The 19281-nt window shown below is 42.4% G+C and overlaps 1 protein-coding gene across 5 annotated transcripts in view; it reads right to left on the bottom strand.

The window, feature by feature from the left end:
- mid2 (midline 2) overlaps positions 1 to 19281 on the bottom strand; it is a 138656-nt gene that overhangs the window by 79714 nt on the left and 39661 nt on the right. Inside the window, exon 1 of one of the 5 annotated variants that reach the window (XM_018669244.2) lies at positions 10094 to 10489. The exons of 2 other annotated variants lie outside the window; for them this stretch is intronic. The gene's annotated coding sequence lies outside the window, so the exon portion shown is untranslated. Of the gene's footprint in view, positions 1 to 9852; positions 10071 to 10093; positions 10490 to 19281 lie in introns of those variants that run through there. 2 more of the 5 variants (XM_051072417.1, XM_018669263.2) reach the window with 2 other exon arrangements.

Genomic DNA, 19281 nt, shown 5'->3' with positions numbered 1-19281 from the left:
GCCCAGATCAATACTGCTCCCATGACAGCTGTCCTTATTAAGAAACATCTCTGAGAAGAACTACGATGGATTTGTCTACTTGAAAATGACAGTTTGGACATTCTTCCTCCTCGCCACAGTCATTTCATAAGATAAAAATCTACATGTTTCAGGAGGAGGAAAAACCTACACTCTTGCAACTACAGATTCTTCAGTGTATGTGGTGATAAGATTGAGATAAAGGAAGACAAAGAGTCAAAGAGAGAATGTCTTGGTGGCAAGTGTGTGTGTGTGTGTGTGTGTGTGCTACCCCATGCCTGTGCCGTTTCCTACATCTGCCTGTGCAGGCAGCCGGGGGCTCAATCTTCCAAACTGTGTGGCACATCCTGCCAGCCGAAGGAAATACATTTATATGTCTGATACAAAAGATAGTACAGACGAGAGACTTGTTGGGAGTTGTCCCGGCTGAATCATCTGTAACCCCATTACACTCAGTCAGAGCAACTAACCTTGTTTTGGGGACCACTCTGTCTCCCTACCTCCCTGCCTTTCTCGGTAGAGGTTTGAGGGAGGAAAAAAAAAAACTCAGCATGGAATGACAAAATGAAATCGATGATTTAATATTTTAAACCCTAGATGGATTTTCCATTCTGGCGCTGGTGCCTTCGGCGTAAAAGGCCTTCCTGCCACACCTCATGCTGCATGCTGTAGGGCCACGTGTGCTCAGACGTACGTGGGCTGCATTTATCCAGATGCAAAGAGAAATTTCTCATTGGCGTTAAATTACACTGAACTGCGCTGAGCTGTCAGCAGCAAGAGGAGGCTGCTTGACCAAAAGCTATTAAATACCACCTTTCTTGCTCTAAGTACGGCATTCACCTTGGGTCACAGTCTGCACCCTCCTCTCCAACACAATACATCCAGGAGGGTCCATTTGCTTCTTCAGCTGTAGTATATGGTGCCATTAATAAAGCAGAGGGTGTTTGTGATGTGTTACTAGGGTGTTCAGTTATTCATGATGACCCAGTGTCAGGGAGAGAGAGAGAGAAATATAAAAAATACAAAGGTAAACCAAAGGGAGGTCAAGAGAAATCAGCTCAAAAATAGATCACACACCCAGAGAGAAAAACACCAAGAGCAATAAAGACGAGGGGGGGGGGTTCGAGTAGAGGTTGGAGACCTTGCCATCGGTGTGACCCCCGGGGGGGGGGGTTCCTGTCCTCTATCTCGCTCCCTTGCTCTACAAAGTCAGAGCCTTCTATTTATACAGCACTGTAATGTTTGGCATTTCCTTCGAGGGGGGAGAGCATGAGCCATTGTTTTTCTTGGCTGCCGCTCGATTGGCTCAGCAGGCTCTGTGCATCGAAATGTCAGCAGCTTGTAGCTCTATTTGTTCGATCAGCAGTTCGATCGCTGATAAACAATCATTTGTTCCTTCTCCAGATGGGAAATCTTACTGTCATGAGACAGACAGGGTTTTTTTTCCCCCTTTATCCCTGTTTGAGACATGTTGTTATTTGCTGGTGTGTATCTTTCTGGGAGAGGCGACCGCATCACAACACAACTGTCCAAAGGCAGACCTGAACTTGCTGATTGTGGCTGGGGCAACAATGATGTTGCAATGATACGCAACACATAATAATCGCAAACTCAGTCATTTGCAACTTAAGGAGCAGACAACTTCACTGACAAAGAGGAAAACACAGGCAATGCAGTGTAATAATGGGAATCTTTTCTGAAATCTCTGAAAAGGAAATGGACTTCCAGTGATGAGCTATGTGTGGTAAGATCACAGAATGTCACACTGCAAAAATGACATAAAAACACATATGATACAAGTATATAAGAGAAATAGGCCTATATGAATATATGCATCCAAACTTCTAATGTGACAGTCTGTAGAACAAAGGCTGTGTATACCTGGACTAAGATGGGAGTTAGCTCCCACATACTCTCTAGAACGTTTAGAAAAATGTGTTTGTGAATTGAGAAAACAAAAGCACACCCCCTCGCTGCAGCCCTACAACTGAGGCCGACACAAATCAATAGATTGTTAGTTAAACAATAGCTGCCCAACACACCCGGCATTTTAAAAATAGCTGGTCCCCAAGGCACTGCAAAACCAAAGAGAATAATTGTGAAGGTTAACAATGCCTACTGCTATATCAATATTGAACTGAACTGATGGCCCGAAACGGAAAAAAAAAAGAGCTCAGTTCGAAGGCTTTTTGCTAGGAGAACTCCTACTCACATTAATGACGGGACTGAATAAAATGGTGAGCTTCAGTGGAGCAATTTCATATTTTATGGAATTAATAGTGTTACAATATGACCTCCAGCGGGCACTGACAGATGATCTATGTTTAGCAGAAGGTCTTGGGAGAATATCAGACGTATTAGATGTAACACACTATAAACCAGCAAGACAGGAAAAGAGCTGCATTTAGAGGGGTGTTCCTTAAAAATACCTGCTGAGCAGATGAGTGTGTGTATGTGAGTGCACATGAGTCAGTCGAGGACTGAACCGAGTGTTTTTTTTCCCCCTGCCTCTCTACCCCCCATGACGTTTTGTCTTTGCTCTCTGCTCTGCGTCGCTATTAACCCTCCCCAGAATCCTACAAACATCCTTGAAGCCCAAAAATCTTTTTTCACGCCTCCTCCTGTTTACACCTACCCTCTCGATCTGTCTCTTTATACTTATTTCTCTCACTCTGCCTCCATTTTCCGTGCCCAATCCCTCTATTTTTATCACCACTGCATCCTGGCCTGTGCTGGCATTAGTGCGCTGAGTAGAGATGTTCATAATAGTAAGCTATGTGAAATGAAGAGGGAGATTTACTAACAGGTTTCTCTGTTCCATTACATCCTCAGATAATCCATTAAGTGTTGAAAATCAATAGCCACTGCGAACCAGGAAACAACACTACACTTGCATGCCATGGTGTTTAACAACACATGCACAGTATTTACCCCTGGCTCACACCACTCCCAGCACCACTCCCTGGGCAGAACTCCACACCTCCACAACCTCCACGGCTCCTGCAACCCCCGAGAGAGGAGGTGTGGTACACTCTACCCAACAGAGAGAGGGCTTCTGGGGTGAGCACCAGTGACGGCAGAGCTGGGCCTTATCCCAGACCTCCTTGTGCCATCAAGTGAGATCATGGGAAACACGTGCATCGCCGTAGGAGTATATACACAGGCAGCTGGCTGTTAACTAGCATGGTGGGAGGTTGGCCGCCTCCTCGGCTCAGCTGCTGCTGCTGCTGCTGCTGCTGGGCTGGGGTGGAAACGTCCCCTCTCCCTTCCTGTCTTGGTGGATTCTTAGGATTTAGACCTCAGTTTTCAGAGTTTTTGTTGTTTTGAACAATTCAGGGGAACAGGACAAGCTTACTTAGGTTCAAATTGTCCAATTACAAGTGAGCAATGAACATTCTGAAGACCCTGAAGTTACTTGATCACCAGTCATAAGTTAGAATTTTTGGCAGCTAAGAAGTCAAAATGAATCTCTTCATTTACATAAAAAGCATTATACGTTTAAGTAAGCATCACTTAAGTTTTTTAAAAGTTCAAGAAACAGAATTTTCCCCCTGAAATTAAAAATGTTTAATATTCTACTGGTACATTTCAATAGTCTCTCATCCCTTTAATATTATTTATCTCTGCTTTCCTATGCTTTCAAAGCTCCTCTCATTTACATATTTCCTATATCACCATACCGCATCTAACCAAGTGACTGAATAAGGATGTTATGTGCTAATGGAGTCTAATTCATTGTAAATATTAATATTCATTTCATATTGATCTCTCCACATTGAACTGAGCATCTGCACTTTTACCTCTGTGCTACCTAACTGAGACTTGGATATTGAGGCATCTGAATACATTTATTCAGTGTCATCTGAGTTCAAATGATATTCTTCTCACCTCCCAGAACAAACTGAAACACTGGAGGAAACGCCTCAGAATTTGAATCAATCTTCCAATGCTCTCAGTGTGAAAACAGCTTTAAAATAAAAGATTGTTCTTGTGGCCAATGTATCTGTCCATTAAGGTTCAATCTGGAGAGCTGTCTGGCTAATTAAGTTTCAAATGGCTCTACTCTCAAGCCAATGGACTTAAGCTGCAGCGGGGGCAATGGCAGACTATTAGATGGTAGCCTCGTGGGATTCCAGTGCAAACTGATGTGGTGTAATGTTATTCAAACTCTCAGGACATTTAGCCTTTACCCCACAGGCGTGCAGCCAACAAACCTTTAATGAGGTAAACAATTCACCTGTTATTGTGACAGATCTTTGGATGCCTGTAGTCTGTGGCACATATGCTCCACAAGATCATTTATTTACTGAGCTGGAACTGAGCGTGTCATCTGTTATCCATGTATACAACACTTGTATTCATCACACTGTCATTAATGTCAACTGAAAAGATTTGCACTTCTGTTAGATGACAGTGAGATGAGACAGTGAGGTGTGGGAAAAAAGGAAGACAAGGACAGCAGATGGAGAGATGCAAAGACAAGCATGCAATAAGTTATAGCCATACTTATTCTGGTCATCATGTGTTTCAGATCAGTGGTTTCCTAACTCTGTTTCTCTTTCCTAGGTCAGTGGGTTGTTGAGTCTGGAATCAATGGGAACTGGAGCCTGAAACCGAAGCCCGGGGCTTTTGCTTGCAGCCTACTGGCTTTCACTGGTTTACTTTTTAGGACTGGACCAAGACATGTTCTCTGCCACTGCCAGTGTGTGTCATCTGATCCTCACCCCGGCCCTCCACGCGTGTAGAGTTATAACCTAATAAGCAATGGCTCATATCATCTGATCCATTCCTGGAGCTCCACAGTCCACAGTAGACAGCGTATAGAATTTGGCCTGAAATATGTTTTGCATTAGTAAGCAAGCTGAAGTCTTAGTGGCTCAGACTGGTCCAGTACTGCAGTGAGAAAAGGCCCACGGTCCTTTTTTTTTTTTTTTTTTTTTTTTTTTGTTCTCAGCATACATCAGGCTTACAGTTGCCTGAAGCAAATCTTGCCAGCTCAGTTTTTGCTCTAACATATTAATCTGGAAAACATCCGCTGAGGATCAATTGAGAGAAACAGCTGGAAGCCAGGCCAATCAGCAAACTATGGCAAGTGGATTAGATGATGATGGGAATGAGAGTGCCATTTGGTTTGCTGCTCTGACCGATTAAATACTGACTGAACTGAATGCAAAGTAATTTAGGACTATGATGCATTCAGCTAAAGCAAAGGTCTATTGATCCTCGCCAGACCACAGTAAGCAAACTGAACCTCAGGCTGGCTTCAGAAGACTAATAGTTTAGTACACAAGCCTTTACAATTCAGAACAACTGTAAAAGCTTAATATAAAAACATACAAGCCAGGCTTTGGTTGAAGAACAGAGAGCATAGGCTTTTCTTCAACACTCCCCCCAAAAATGTATTAACTATTCCTTATTTCTGTGTGCTCTGTTCTGCTCAGATAGTGTTGCATGCCAGCTGACCAGCTGGGTACAACTGCTCAGTCCCAGTCTAAAACCAAGTTCAAACAGCAGTAAGGCCTTCTACGTGCCTCACCATGGCGCAGAGAAGATGTTTAACAGCAAACCAGCATGAGCATAAAAATCACATTAATATTGTTTTTGGCTGGAAGGAGAAAGTTAAGCAATGTGGTGCTGTGCATGACTACTTATTTTATTTTATTTTTTTAGCTGATCTACATGCAATGTGAATGTATCCCGGAGACAGGCTATGCCTCTCTTGGCAGGGATCTTCATTGCACTCAGCGCAATGAAGAGATCAAAGGAGTCTGGAGACAAAAACAGGAGGCAGTCTGTCACACCATACATTCATCCATGCTATGTCTGCCTCAACTCCCACATTCATTTCCCTTGATCAAGTCAATATTGCACTGAAAACCGTTTCCTCTAATGAATGCTCCCCAGCAAGACTTAGCAATCTGCTACTTTCATTCAGTTTGTGTGTGTTCCATAACTACATAATTGCTAATGCTCTCACATACATGTTTCATGCATAATTTCACATACATTGTAGTCATCATAACTGTAGCTTCTGTATAAAAATGAGTCTTTTTTTTTTTACTGCACATAAATCTATGGCATCTGACCTATGTTTGACTGATACAAATAAAACAAAGACATTAACCCACAGACTGTACATTCTGACACTCAGGCTGAACTGGGTTGCCAGTTATTGCCAGTGATTTATGATGCACATCAATCTGTTGTAGGGGGTTAGGTTTAATCTTAGGAGAGGAGGGGAGGAGTTTTTCATTCTTAGTATATGACTGTCAACAGTGGCTGGTTGGGGCTCAGGAATCTAACAGCTGTTACACCTGTCTCGACACTCCCCATTTAACATAGCTGTGAGCCATACCTTCTTCTTTTCTGTGCCAACTCTTGTGGTTAATAAGAAGACTGTTACAGATCTGTTTTATAGCAGGTTTTGTTGCATTTTTTAAAACTTTGATACGTAGATATAATATGAAAAAGAGCTTTCTGGTTAGTATATATTCAACTCCAGCTGTTGTATACAAGTTACAACACCCCGAAGAGCATCCAGTACCAATACTGTGATTATGCTTACTCCAGTGCTCCCAACATGTCACTTTTGTGCCCACCATAAAAGCCTGTCCTCTGCTATTATAAAACAGAAAAATAAAAAGAATTGCATTTCATCCCACCACAGCAAAAACAACAACAACAAACACTGAAACCCAACAGCATATTTAAACTAAAGTCTTCCTCCACTGATTCAGGCTAAACATTTGCCGATACAGAGCAGTTTTCTCAGCTCATTTACAATCCATACGTGCACAAACAATATGGCCCGGGGTAAAAACTCAGGAGCACGCTGTTTATTAAAAGGGGCTGTTTCTGCTAGCTGAGATGATTTATTTGGACCATTGAGTAGAATTAGCGGAATAGCTGTGGTCTAGATTTGTTGCAGAGAGCTGGAACACTGTGACGAATGGTAAGGCAGGAAGCAGAGGGCAGGGGATTTTAAAACATCAGGGGTGCAGATTCATGGCTTCTCTTGGTATGTGCCTCGGCTGCATGAAACTGACCACCTCAGTGCACATACACAAACACACACACACACACACATACACACACACACTATGGTCTTTTGGCTGTTCCCCCCCTTTCTATCAGGGTCAGATGCTGTTATGTGCTAATATTTCCAGACTTTCGAGAACTTTTAATCTCGTCTGGAGTTACATGTATGACTTATTTCACCTCAGAAATGAAAATGAAAGAAGGTCCACTCTCACAGGTCTGCCTTAATAAGCTTATGTCTAAGCTGCTGAACATTATACTTTACATAAGTCTTCAAGGACTTGTGAGGACTTGAATACAGGTGGGGAAAACATTCATGATCCGATAGGTACTTGCAGACACCTTGATAAATCAGCTAAATGTCACAAGTACCTTAATGAAAAAATGGGTCCGAGGGCAATGAGAGATATTTTTTAGACAATCAGCACTGTGGGAACGAAGGACAAAATGTTACATGTCTGCTGCTGTATTCTTCTATTAAGCGACCTGCTGTAGTATATTATTAACACCCTCTTATGGTCAGATTGTTGCATGCACTGCACAAAAAGTCAGAGGATTCAAAGTAATAATTATTATGGAGTATTATTTTCCACTTTCCTTTAAAATAGCCTGCATTAAAAGGAAAGATTTTAGTTGCAACTTTTCCCTTACACTGCATTGTGTGACAATATTTTGCAATCCAAGCCATGATTGTTGCAAGACACATGCATTAAAACCCGTGTCACTTGATCTCCCTAGATGCATTCAGTCTTACACTATATGTCACTGGACAAACAATGTTTCTTTAAAGCTACCGCTTTCTCTCAATCCCCTTGCCGTCCTCGGTGAATAGAAAGAACTTTAAGCACAAAAAGGTCAAACAAAATAGGTTAATAGCAGGTAAAGCAGGCACAAAACAGTGAGCTTTGTAATGTGCCTCAGAGCACAGGGTACAGCACCCACCATTCCTCAGAGAGGGGGGAGAGACTCTGACAGTCGTATGGAAGGAGAGAGGAAAGGGACAGATGATTGATGCATGGGTAAACCAAGAGAGAGAAAACTGAGAGACTAGGAATGAAAGGGAAGGAGGGAAGGAAGGAGGATGAGAGAGAAACAGACCACAGGAAAACAACCCTAAAGATAGAAGAGGACTGTCAAGGAAGAGAATGTATGGCTTTTGAAGGTATAAGTGGCAGCCCAGAGCATTGACTCTATTCTTGTCTATTTCAGATGGAAGCGTACATGAGTGTGCCGATGTGTAATAGGCCTGATGAGCCATGCTGTGTAATGGTATGAGACAGGGGCAGCTCCGGGTAAACTGCTGCTACAGTGCACTTATAGGACATGCACAGGGGCTGATTGGGTTGGTGCTTTTAGTCCACCTTATCGTGGGTTCGCTTCGCTCCAACAGCTGGCACAGGCAGAGGGAGAAAGAGAGAGGCAGAGCGTATCAATCTGGGAAACAGGGCTTAAGATTCAGCAAAGAGCCGCTGATTTAAGTAGAGGTTGGAGCCAAATAAAAAGCACCGAGCTACTCGAGACGTGCTTAAGCCAGGCAGACATTCGCCTCGTAACAAAAGTGTCGATCTTCCCTGCTAATGCTACCCAACCCTCTAGCATATACAGAGGCATTCAAAGCACCCTAACAACAAACACGCTCCCTCATACTGTCAGCTGAGCTCAGCAGGATCATCAGAACTCAGCTGAGTTCAGTGTTTGGCATTCAGCACCACACGAGATGAATTATGCGAGGCGACACTTCAACACTCTCCCAACAACTTTGAGCATTTCGTCAGCAATTTGACAGGGTATTAATCCTGGGGCACTGGCTGACTTCGACACTACCCGCTGGCTGATTTGTTGTTTTTGATTTCCAAGTCAGTGTTTGTTGCTTCGAATGACCTGAAATCAGAAAGAGTTTGGCTTCATCCATATAAAAATGAAATACACGCTTCTGTTTAAGTAGAATTATTCAGTGAGACTGTCATGTCTTCAGGAATCCTAAAATGTTAAACTTGAAAAGATAATAACAATTAATTCATGTTAAAGATACTGCACAACAATCACGTCAATACTCCTATTATTAACAAGAGAATTACAGGGACGTCACAGTGATACTTAAGCAGAAAATTAAGACACGGTCACAGCAAGTTCACCATCAAAGACAGTCCTCACATTTTACAAAATGATACAAGAACAGGTTACTGCTGTTGACTGGAAGAATGCCATCACGGTTGGACAGTATGGAGATACCACAAAGACCCTTATGTAGACGTGACTCCTCACAAGATGAAATGTAAATAACCAAAGTGTCTGTGTTTCATAGCACAGAAAACCTACAGCTCTGAACAAAAAAAACCCCCATAATAAGCAGAGGGATACACGTGCATGTTAAAACTGTTCCACATGCTTTGCATGGCAGCAACACATGAATCTCTCTGCTGAATCATTCTAATAACAAGAGTCTGCGATCCTCTGCGCAGCAAGGGTACCCAAACTAGGGTCTGTCACCATACTGTGGTCTTATGGGAGTTGCAGGGGACTTCAAAGCAGAATATATTACAGGTTAAATGTCACTATATTTCACTGGAAATGATCCCAGTGAGAAAAACATGCAGTTTTAATGCAATGTTTCACTGAGTGTCTCTAACAAGAGGCTGTTGTCTACTACATCAACAACACAAATCTCTCCACATATGCCACAACATCAGACGGGGGTCCGCGTGTCTTCATAGTTTTTACACAAATGAAAACACATGAGAAACCCTGCCCATAAAGGAACAGTGTGTAAGTTTGAGCATTGTACCAGCAGCCTACCTCAGACATGTTCACGCGCGTTTGACTCAGGTCCATTCAAGTGAAAGCTACGGGCAAACACAGCAAGAAAATCCCAAACGGACTGGGGGGGGGTAATAATAACCACCGGGTCCCGTTCCTATTCCCGGGCGCTCCTCTCACCCCCGGCGTGTCTGTGCGCTGCCACAGACCTGAACCCCGCACAGCCAGACCGAGCCAGACACCTCTCAGCGCGGAGGGGAGGGGTTTTTCAGACACCTACCAGCTTTACATGCCGAGCACCCTTTTCTTCTGTCATCTTGAAAGTAGCCCGAAACGAAGTTGGAAGAAAACACAGGACGAGGAGGGTGGACAGAGTTGGGGGGGTGGGTGGTGGTGGAGGGGGTTGAACCCTTCTCTTCTCTCTCTCTCTCCCCTCCTCAAAAGTGCGGCTCCACACGGGCGCAGCGCGGCGCAACGCAAAAATGAAAAAAAAAAAAAAAAAAAAAGCGTACACACACACACACATACACACACACACCAGCCCCGGTGCTGCGTTTAGTGAGTGGGACTGCACCGCTCCGCTGGCAGACAGCTCCCAGGCGAGCGGAATATTCAACTTTGGAAAAATGAGAGAGGGAAGAGACGCACTGAGAGCGAGAGAGAGCGAGAGAGAGAAAGAGCGCAGGCAGACAATCACAGGAAAGCGGCTCCTCCTACCCACACAATACAAAAAGCAAAACCAAGCAGATAGAGCGACTTCAACTGAACAGCGCTGGGAACGTTTCACTAAACTGTAACGCACTATTGATGCAGCCCAATAACTCATTTAATATGTAGCTGCGTGATAACAGTTCTTTATGGGATGAAGTTAACCCGTTACCGTAGCAACCGCCGGCTGCTGCCCAATAACAAGGGTCAGAGGATGAGGTCACAGACGGTTTCATCCACCCTAACAGTGGCTGTTATACATGACAGCAGTTTTCCAGCCTGGATGAATTAATGACCACGGTCGTTCTTCATTTTTCTTATTCGGGGAAACTGATGCAACCCTGGGTAATGAAGCAGGCTTCAGATATTAAAAGTTCATTAGTATCAATAAGTAAAACAGGGAGGTAATAACATGTTCAACTTAGAAAAAAAAAAAAGCCCAAAGGCAGCAATTAGAATATTCATTGATTTAAACTTGAGCAAAAAGTGGTTTATAATAATGGTGATATCACACTTTAATTTCTTGGATTAATTACACGATTGTATGTGTGTGTGTGGAGTAACGCGTATGTTTTTTTTTTTTTTGTGTGTGTACTACTTCTATATGACACAGTTTGTCTATTACTTAACTGTAGTGTATTTGTCCCACATTTGTATTGTAATATTCCTTTCATGTATCTACAGGCTATCACACATGCTGCTGACATACAGTAGACAGATACATCAGAGGATCGCTAGAACTTTGTTCTGAGGAGTGTGCTGCTTTGGTGTGGATGCATGTCTTTGTGTGTCTGCATGCTTGGAAGCAGTGCAGACACACACACAGAGGTTAAGAGGTTTTGCTGAGATTTCCAGCAGGCTGCTCTAGCGTGTTGCTGCTGCTCTCTGCCAGCCTGCCCTGCACCTGTCTGACCTGACACTGCTCGTAATACCACTTCCTCCCACTGCTTTGCTCTCCTCACTGGGGCCACATGTTGCTATGGGTGCCTCATAGTAACAAACAGATGCAAAACAGTCAGAGTGATGTGATATTGATGGACTTGTTTACTCAGTAGTAGGCAGGATTGTTGGCTGACATTCAGGTCATACAATCAGATTTCTACAATCAGATCTGAAAAACATGAATCTAATAGTTTACCACTGAGTCAAATGGAACAATCAGTGGCATGAAGGTGTAACACAGGCATCATGGGTAAACAGTGCCAGACAAGGTGTGGCCTGACGAGCAGGTGTGGCTCTATGACTGTCAACAAGAGCCACCACAAATCCGATGATCCTATGAGACCCTCTGCTCTGTGTTTACTATATTTACCTGTCTGTTCGTATTACAAACACATGTCGCCTTTTTCTCATCTTGATAACTGCCTGCAGCCCCCCCTCCCCGCGTGCCTAAACCCCATCTTTTCCATCTGCGGCGAAGTCGGCCTCCCAGCGTGCAAATCGTTCTACTGATCTGCTCTGCACTGAGAGGCAGACTCTCTGTATCTGTCATCTGTCTATCTGCCGTGCTTATTTTTCCACCACCTCGGCGCTACAATAATCTTGTTATTGTAGCGCCGAGGTGGTGTTACCAGACGAGCAGGTAGAGAGGTATTTCAGTCTGTTCGCAGGAATACCACTCATCACAGATCGTGAGCCAAGTTGATGAGCGTGGATCTTAATTGCAGCTTTCACAACAATGTACTCTGGAAGAAGAGATATAATTTGACAAACAAATAGCAGTAATTTGGTGTAGTTAGATTTGGTTTACCAGCAATTAATCTTGTGCCCATTGTCATAAATACACAGGATCAGCTTTAGACTATAGTATAACTGTTTTCTCATCTACACTCTACAATGAACTCTACTACAATGAATTCTCACATATTTTCTGCATGTGATTAAAATTTAGTGAAAGAACACTTTTTTCTTGAGCACATGGTTAAAGCCAGCTACAAGTGAATATTAAACTTTAATTACCAGCGGGGGTATTTGGGATTTTAATAGGTCTTTTGCCCTTTGAGCCTGACAGAATGGTTGGCTGATTGACTGCACATACGTAGCCTGGATCCAGCCCCAGGCATCCATCAGTGCTGTCTTCGCTCAGATATCCTCGCAGAGCACGTGGAACGCCTGAATTATGTGACTGGCAGTCGTCTCCCCTCAAGTCGGCTTCAGCGCCCAGCTTCTCTAAATGAACTCAGCAATTTGTGGGCAGGACGGGGCTAATGTATGTTTACTCAGAGTGTGTGCAAAAGCAGCTCTCTGCTGCTGCGCTGTGATTGGTCAGAGGATTGTTATTGACATTTTGATGGGAACCCATTTCATTTTTTTTCTTTTTAGATACTGCAGTTTCTCAGCCTAGCTTTAGCCACACTGACTCACTTGCTGTTGCAGCTCTGGTTATTATATCATACTCCCATGTGATTATAGCAACTACAATGGCAAATACATGACTGATTAATTGGACTACAGTCTTTCATTGATAAAGCAACGTCTGTGAGCTCCTTCAGATTGTCAGCTTGGATGTAACTTACACATGACACACTGTCTTTGCTGCATACAATGCACCCTTTTGATTATGGATGGGTACTTAAGCCATCAGTGCTTTCCTACCTCTTCTGCTGCCATGTCTGCTGCTACACCGTTCTCCTGAGAGCTATGCTACCTGCTGTCACTCGCTGCTAAGGCTGCTTTTCCTTTTCATATAGCATTTTAAAGGAGCACAACCTGCAGGCTTTTAATCCATGTTCCCCTTGGGAAGGAAGTTGTTATTGTTACTCCCCCCACTTCCTGCTGTGCTGACTTTGCTGCATCTTTGTTGGGAGTCAGAGCTATAGCTGTGTAAGTCAACATTTACATAACAGCCCCAAACAATTCCACAATTCCATAAGTCGGGAATATCAATTTTTCACACAGTAGCTCCAGTTGTCACAGCACTTGAAATTATTCTTAAATAAAAAGCTGAACTGCGCCGTACTGGACTTTGGCACACGTTGCTAGGACAAGTTAATCATTTTATGTCAGTCTAGAGTAAAACCGCCTTTTATCAGTGAAATAACTGTACCTGTATCGTAAAAATGTACTGAAGCAGCATTTATTTTACTCTTTCCTACCTTAGAAAACAACAGACATGATGAAAAGTGTGATGAACACTTATGAAAGACAAAGGGCCAGTGACAGAATGAGGACATGCTGGAGGACTGATGCTTCTGTAGACAGTAAACACACTGGCCACTGGAGACTTGGCCTCTCTATTGTTGCTACTGTGGCCCAGGCATGGGGCATATTACATATCAAATTACCATCAGCACCAGTACCGAACAATGTTTGTGTGTGTCTGTGTGTGTGTCTGTGTCAGACTTGCTCACACAAGTTAGAAGTACACACTCGCATGACAAATCACCAACACCACCAAACAGTGTGTGTCCAGAGGAAATGTATCAGCTCCTCTTTTCCTCTTTCCTCTCCCAGCCCTCAGCCCACAGCTCATCAGGGACTTATTGTACAGCACCAGTCTGTCTGTGTACTGCAGCAACATGAAGTGATCAGGAAAAACACTTGCTGCAGAGACAGACAGACAAAAAAAAGCCTTTGTTCCCTTGAAAACATAGGAATTTTTTTGTCTAAGTGCAGGAACCTCAAGAGAGTAACCCGGTGATATTAGTACTCTATGCCTTCATGTGTTTCTTACTATTGTGGGGCGTTCATAAATACACAGCTCAGTAGCTGTGGCAATCACTTTATTTCACTCCAATTTTACTGAACTGCAATCATAATTTCTTTGATTACAATCACCTATTGTTAACCTAGCGAGGTAGCTGGGAAATGTAATACCGTATGAACATTTTGAGCCATCTCACTTTCATTTGGCAACAAATGTTCCAGTAAACAGCGCTTCGCAGGGCAGAACAGTAGCAGCTTTGTAATTGAAACAACATATATATATGGAGAAATTATATATATATATAATATATATATATAATAATAAGAAATTATATATATATATAATTTCTTATATATATATATAATTTCTCCATTATTTCAGTGTGATAAAATGCCACAGGTCGGTAGTAGCAAACATTTGTAATTCAGTTAAGGGGACCTTCTGGCCATCCTTTTCCCAATTTAAAACTGATCATCATGAACAGATCAATAAAACACTCAGAGAGCATAAACAAACAAGTTGCTGGGTGTGGGCATCGCTCCATCAGCTTTCCATTAGTCTCGCCATCTCAAATCTGATCTTTTTGCCAATAGAGTCAGGCTGAAGACATTCAGTTTTTTCACTTTCACCTACATAGACATAAAACACAATTTGTATATTACACAGCAACAAGTATGCTGTCTGGTAGAGAATTGTGACCAACCTGAAAGTTTAAGGTTGTCTTTAACCCTCTGAAAGTCACAGTCAAACACTGTACAGTCAGCCAGTCAGTTAGCCAGACGTCAGTGTGTAAAACTATCTACTGTAGCTGTAAGTGTCCAAAGTGCCAGCTCTGTTACTGTAGACACACTGCCTTGAGTAAAACAGCTGAAACCACAGATTTCGCTTCCTCCAGGACTTAGTTTGACATAGATGTAAAAGGGATGCTGAACTGTGTAGTTGTGCATATATTTAGACAATGAACAGGTCAGATCAGTGTCACATTGGTGGCTGGATCAAATCCACGGTCTGTATGGGGAAACTAGATTGGAGCCGGCAGTGTAAACCAAATTAAAGACATGGTGACCCCTGTCTGATGGAATAACACTGTGTCCTTTGAATGGCAAAGGCTTTATGTGTGTGTTTGTGTATGTGTGTGAATGTGTGTTTAGCAGAGGGAATGCTCAGACTTTCTTATCATAGTCACATTTGCCTTCTTCACCCTCTGGCTCCAGAACAAGACAGCATGGAGCCAAGCGCAGGCTGTCCATGGATACAGAGCCAAAGCCAAAGGAGTGACTACTACTGTGTTTATTTGCACCCAACAAGAGAGAGAGAGAAAAAAACAAACCAAAAAAACATTTTAAAAAACGTCCACTCATTCTAACTGTACACTGACCTCTGCAGTGTCACTGTAAGCCTGGTCTTTCTAATACACCTTGACAGGTATAAACAGCCTTTATAGCCCATTAACGCTATTTGTCATAATTACAGTGCCTGTCTAGCCAGCAACCTGTCTACAGTATAATTTATATTAGATAATATTGCGACATTATAAAGTTCAGATGCATTTAGGGGCTTTGAGGCACCTCATTAGGATTAGCAGGCTAAAAACATGCACAACCAATTTGTCAAAATGAACTAGATGTCTGATGGAGACTAGAAATTAAAACATAAGGTCAGTCTGTTCATCTGTGCAGCATAGGGAAGAAGCTACAGCACATGTATTTTATGGTCAATTACTGAAACAGGCTACAATGTGCTGCTGATACAACCTAAAAACTTGAATTATTGCAGTTAACTTATAAGCAAAACTACAACGATATCACCTCAATGAACAAAAACTCAGCTGACTCTGTGAGAGAGGAAAATAACATGAGGACAGTAATAACTGAGGAGGTGTGCTTACATGCCTGAGAAACTCAGTGTTCTACCACTAACTCACTGACCTGGAGGGATTTTGTTGGAAGAGCCTGATTATAACACCAAAGCAGAAATCCAAGTTAGCACCCTTCCTGGAGATAGTATATGGCCCAAGTGGACCATGCCCACATAAAGAATTAACATAACTATCAACAGAAAGTGAAACAATAACAGTTTTGACGTTATGCCAAAGACAACTACATACTGTGTTGCAGAGATAGCTACTGAAGTTTGCATGTTAACCAGCTAGCCCCAGTCTCATAATACCACTTTGTACCTCAAGAGGTGATAGTGAGTCACTGTAGCGTCCAGTCTGCCCTCTGTCCAACCAGAGAGGTGAAGAAATAGTGGTACCCAGAGGGCATATTCTAACCTCCTAAAATTTAAGGACAGGTAGGCAATGACTGAACTGCAGTGATGACTGAAGCTCTTGGCAAGCAACCATTATCACCACCACCACCCGCTCCACCACAAACTACGTTGAACCATGTTCAATGGCAAAGAAAAGAAGTGAAGCAAAACAAGAGTTAGCATTGGTGTTGCCTTCCACTGCTGCAGCTCTTAGCGAGTAAAGGAATGAAGTTTAATGCTGAACTCACAACTTGTCTTCTAAACTGGTGAGTAAATAGCTGCTAATGCTAATGTTAGCTATGTGATGATAGCAAATACTTAAATGTGTTAAAGGTGTTATACCTTTAACACTGATGAACTATGTTGGACTTACTCCCAAAGGCATATGTAAAGGTGATGCCTACCTCCTGAAGATTTTCTTGGTTGCATGTAAAAAAGCTGTCACCAAATGCTGGCTTCAGAGGAATGCCACTACTGTGAACTTTGTCACAGGAATTCTCAATTAATCCATGACTTATACGCCTCTTCTACAGAAAGACAAGAGGGAAAAATACTGGAGGGAGTGGGATAGTTACTCACAGGAAGTGGAATGACTGGTTTATTTTCTCTTTCTCTCTAACATTAGGTATCAGTGCTGAAATCCCTGCGTAATGAACTGTACCTGTCTGCTGATACTGAGCAAGATCTTGAAATGCTGTTAAAAAATAAAAAGCGAACACTGTGGCACATAACAGCAACACTACCCAACAACAAGCAGCCACTGTCTATGCCAAACCAATATTTAATGACAACACTGTAACACTTGTGCAACTTTATCTGACAAGCTTTCATAATAACATGACCATCTGAAACCTTTAAAAGGAATCAGGAGTCAAATCCAGCTTTAAAAGCTTGCATCAATAATGTCACGTTCATGTTTTCTGCTTGAGCAGCTGCCTGGCTTGGGAACACGAAGCTCGTTGTCAGCTGTCACAATCTGTAGGATCACGGGAGCTGCCATTTTTCATCTACCACTGCAACAAGTTGAGTTTTGGTTTGCCATAATACTAGTGGCCTGGTAGTACCAGACTGTATCACAATAAGCAGAGCAGTTTGTTTTTGTGTATGTGTGGCAGTTAGTTTCATATACAGTCCAACTGGGACACATAGACATTAGCTCTTAACAGCCAATGGGTCCCATACTGATCTTAAATTGCTTGGGTGCTGATGTCTATCACAAAGCCATTAATATATGTCCTGTATTTTATTTTATAGTGACCCAGTGAACAGCAGAGGTGGATTTAAAAAGGCTTACTAAAAGAATAGTGTAAAGCAAGAGATACACAGAAAACAACCCATTTGTTTGTCTGAACCAGATTTCACAGATGGAGAGGGCAAGATGTGGGAGTTAATTACTACAGTGCTACATTATCTGATGGCAAACCACAATTTACTTACATCCATTCTTCCATCTAAAATACAAAGATCCAAACCAGACTTCAAGCACAAGCACAGACCTGTTATCTATAAGAAAACAGAACTGACAAAGAAAATGGTAGCTTGAAACACAGATGATTGAACACATTAAACTGCATAACATCTCACGCTCTGTGAAACTGCTACTTCTCTCTTGAAAGGCATTTTTTATAGGACAGCCTTCGTTGTCTAAATTAATTGAAAAGTCAGAGTTCTACATATGTAGAAAAATCATTATCTCATTTTTTGCTATTCAACTGATCAGAATTTTATGTTCACTTCTACATCAATGTAATGAAACTTACATAAGAAAACTGAAAAAACAGTATTAAAAGCCAACTTGAGAGTGACATCAGGTTTCAGCACTTTTGTTTGTGGTACTGTCGCTACACTTTTGATTACATTTTAATCATGGATCAGGTCTTTAAAAGACATTCCAAATTACAGTGCTGGTTAGTATCGGTCAATTATGCAGATATGGTCAATTATGTAAAATGAGTATCTCACATCCTCTGGGTGCCATGGATATCGTTTAGGATTATATACATTTGGAATTGGCTCACTCACCTTATCTCTGTCACAGTGGATCAATAGGGCCCTCCCGCTAAGCACTCATAATTTCATTTCTCCTATGGCAAAGACCTTTTGCTTCCTCTAAAGGCTTGGCTGCTAAAGCCTGGGATTCCTCACATTGCTTACATTGTAGACTCAGTAACTACTTTTTTCCCACTCTACTGTGTAAAAACTGAGTGGTTCTTTGGTTCTCAGACTATCAGGTGACATGAAGAGAGGCTGCGCAGATGCCAGTTTCGATGACAGATGACTGGAGGAGAAGTGCTCCACATGGTGATCAGTCACTGTGCATACTGCACGTGTACACACAGAGCCACACACAAATACACACATCTCTCTAATTGCACTGGTTTCACCACAAAGTCCCACAGTGAATGTTCATTATGTAATGTGCAGCCTCATGCAAAATAAGCAAAAACAATGAGAGTGACAGATTATGTTTTAGACATTAGCTGAACTGAAATAATCAGATCTGACACTGCAGTGTTGGAATTAAAGCCCGAGTGGTGGGTGGATAACATTACTGGTTATTGGCTAACAAAGCGTTGTGTATCCACGCTGCTACTGCAGCAGAAAGGCAGGCAACACAAGTGGGAAAGGTTGAGAGCCTGAGAGGGAGACAGGAGGCATAAAAAGTAAAAAAAAACACAAACACGGAGGAGGGATATAGAGAAATATGGGTCAGACAGACAGAGAAAGACAGAGAAAGCTCAATGTAAATCAGAGTGTGTAAACATGTACAGGCCTAATCTCATTATCCTCATCCTCCTGGGCCTATGATCAGAGGCTTGATTAAAGCAGGGAGATAGAAGAAGAGAGGTAGAGGACAGATA

Source organism: Lates calcarifer, linkage group LG8 (assembly GCF_001640805.2).
Source record: "Lates calcarifer isolate ASB-BC8 linkage group LG8, TLL_Latcal_v3, whole genome shotgun sequence".
NCBI classification, from domain to species: Eukaryota; Metazoa; Chordata; class Actinopteri; family Centropomidae; genus Lates; species Lates calcarifer.
The sequence above is the reverse complement of the archived record's forward strand: the minus strand, read 5'-3'. Positions and strand labels throughout refer to the sequence as shown.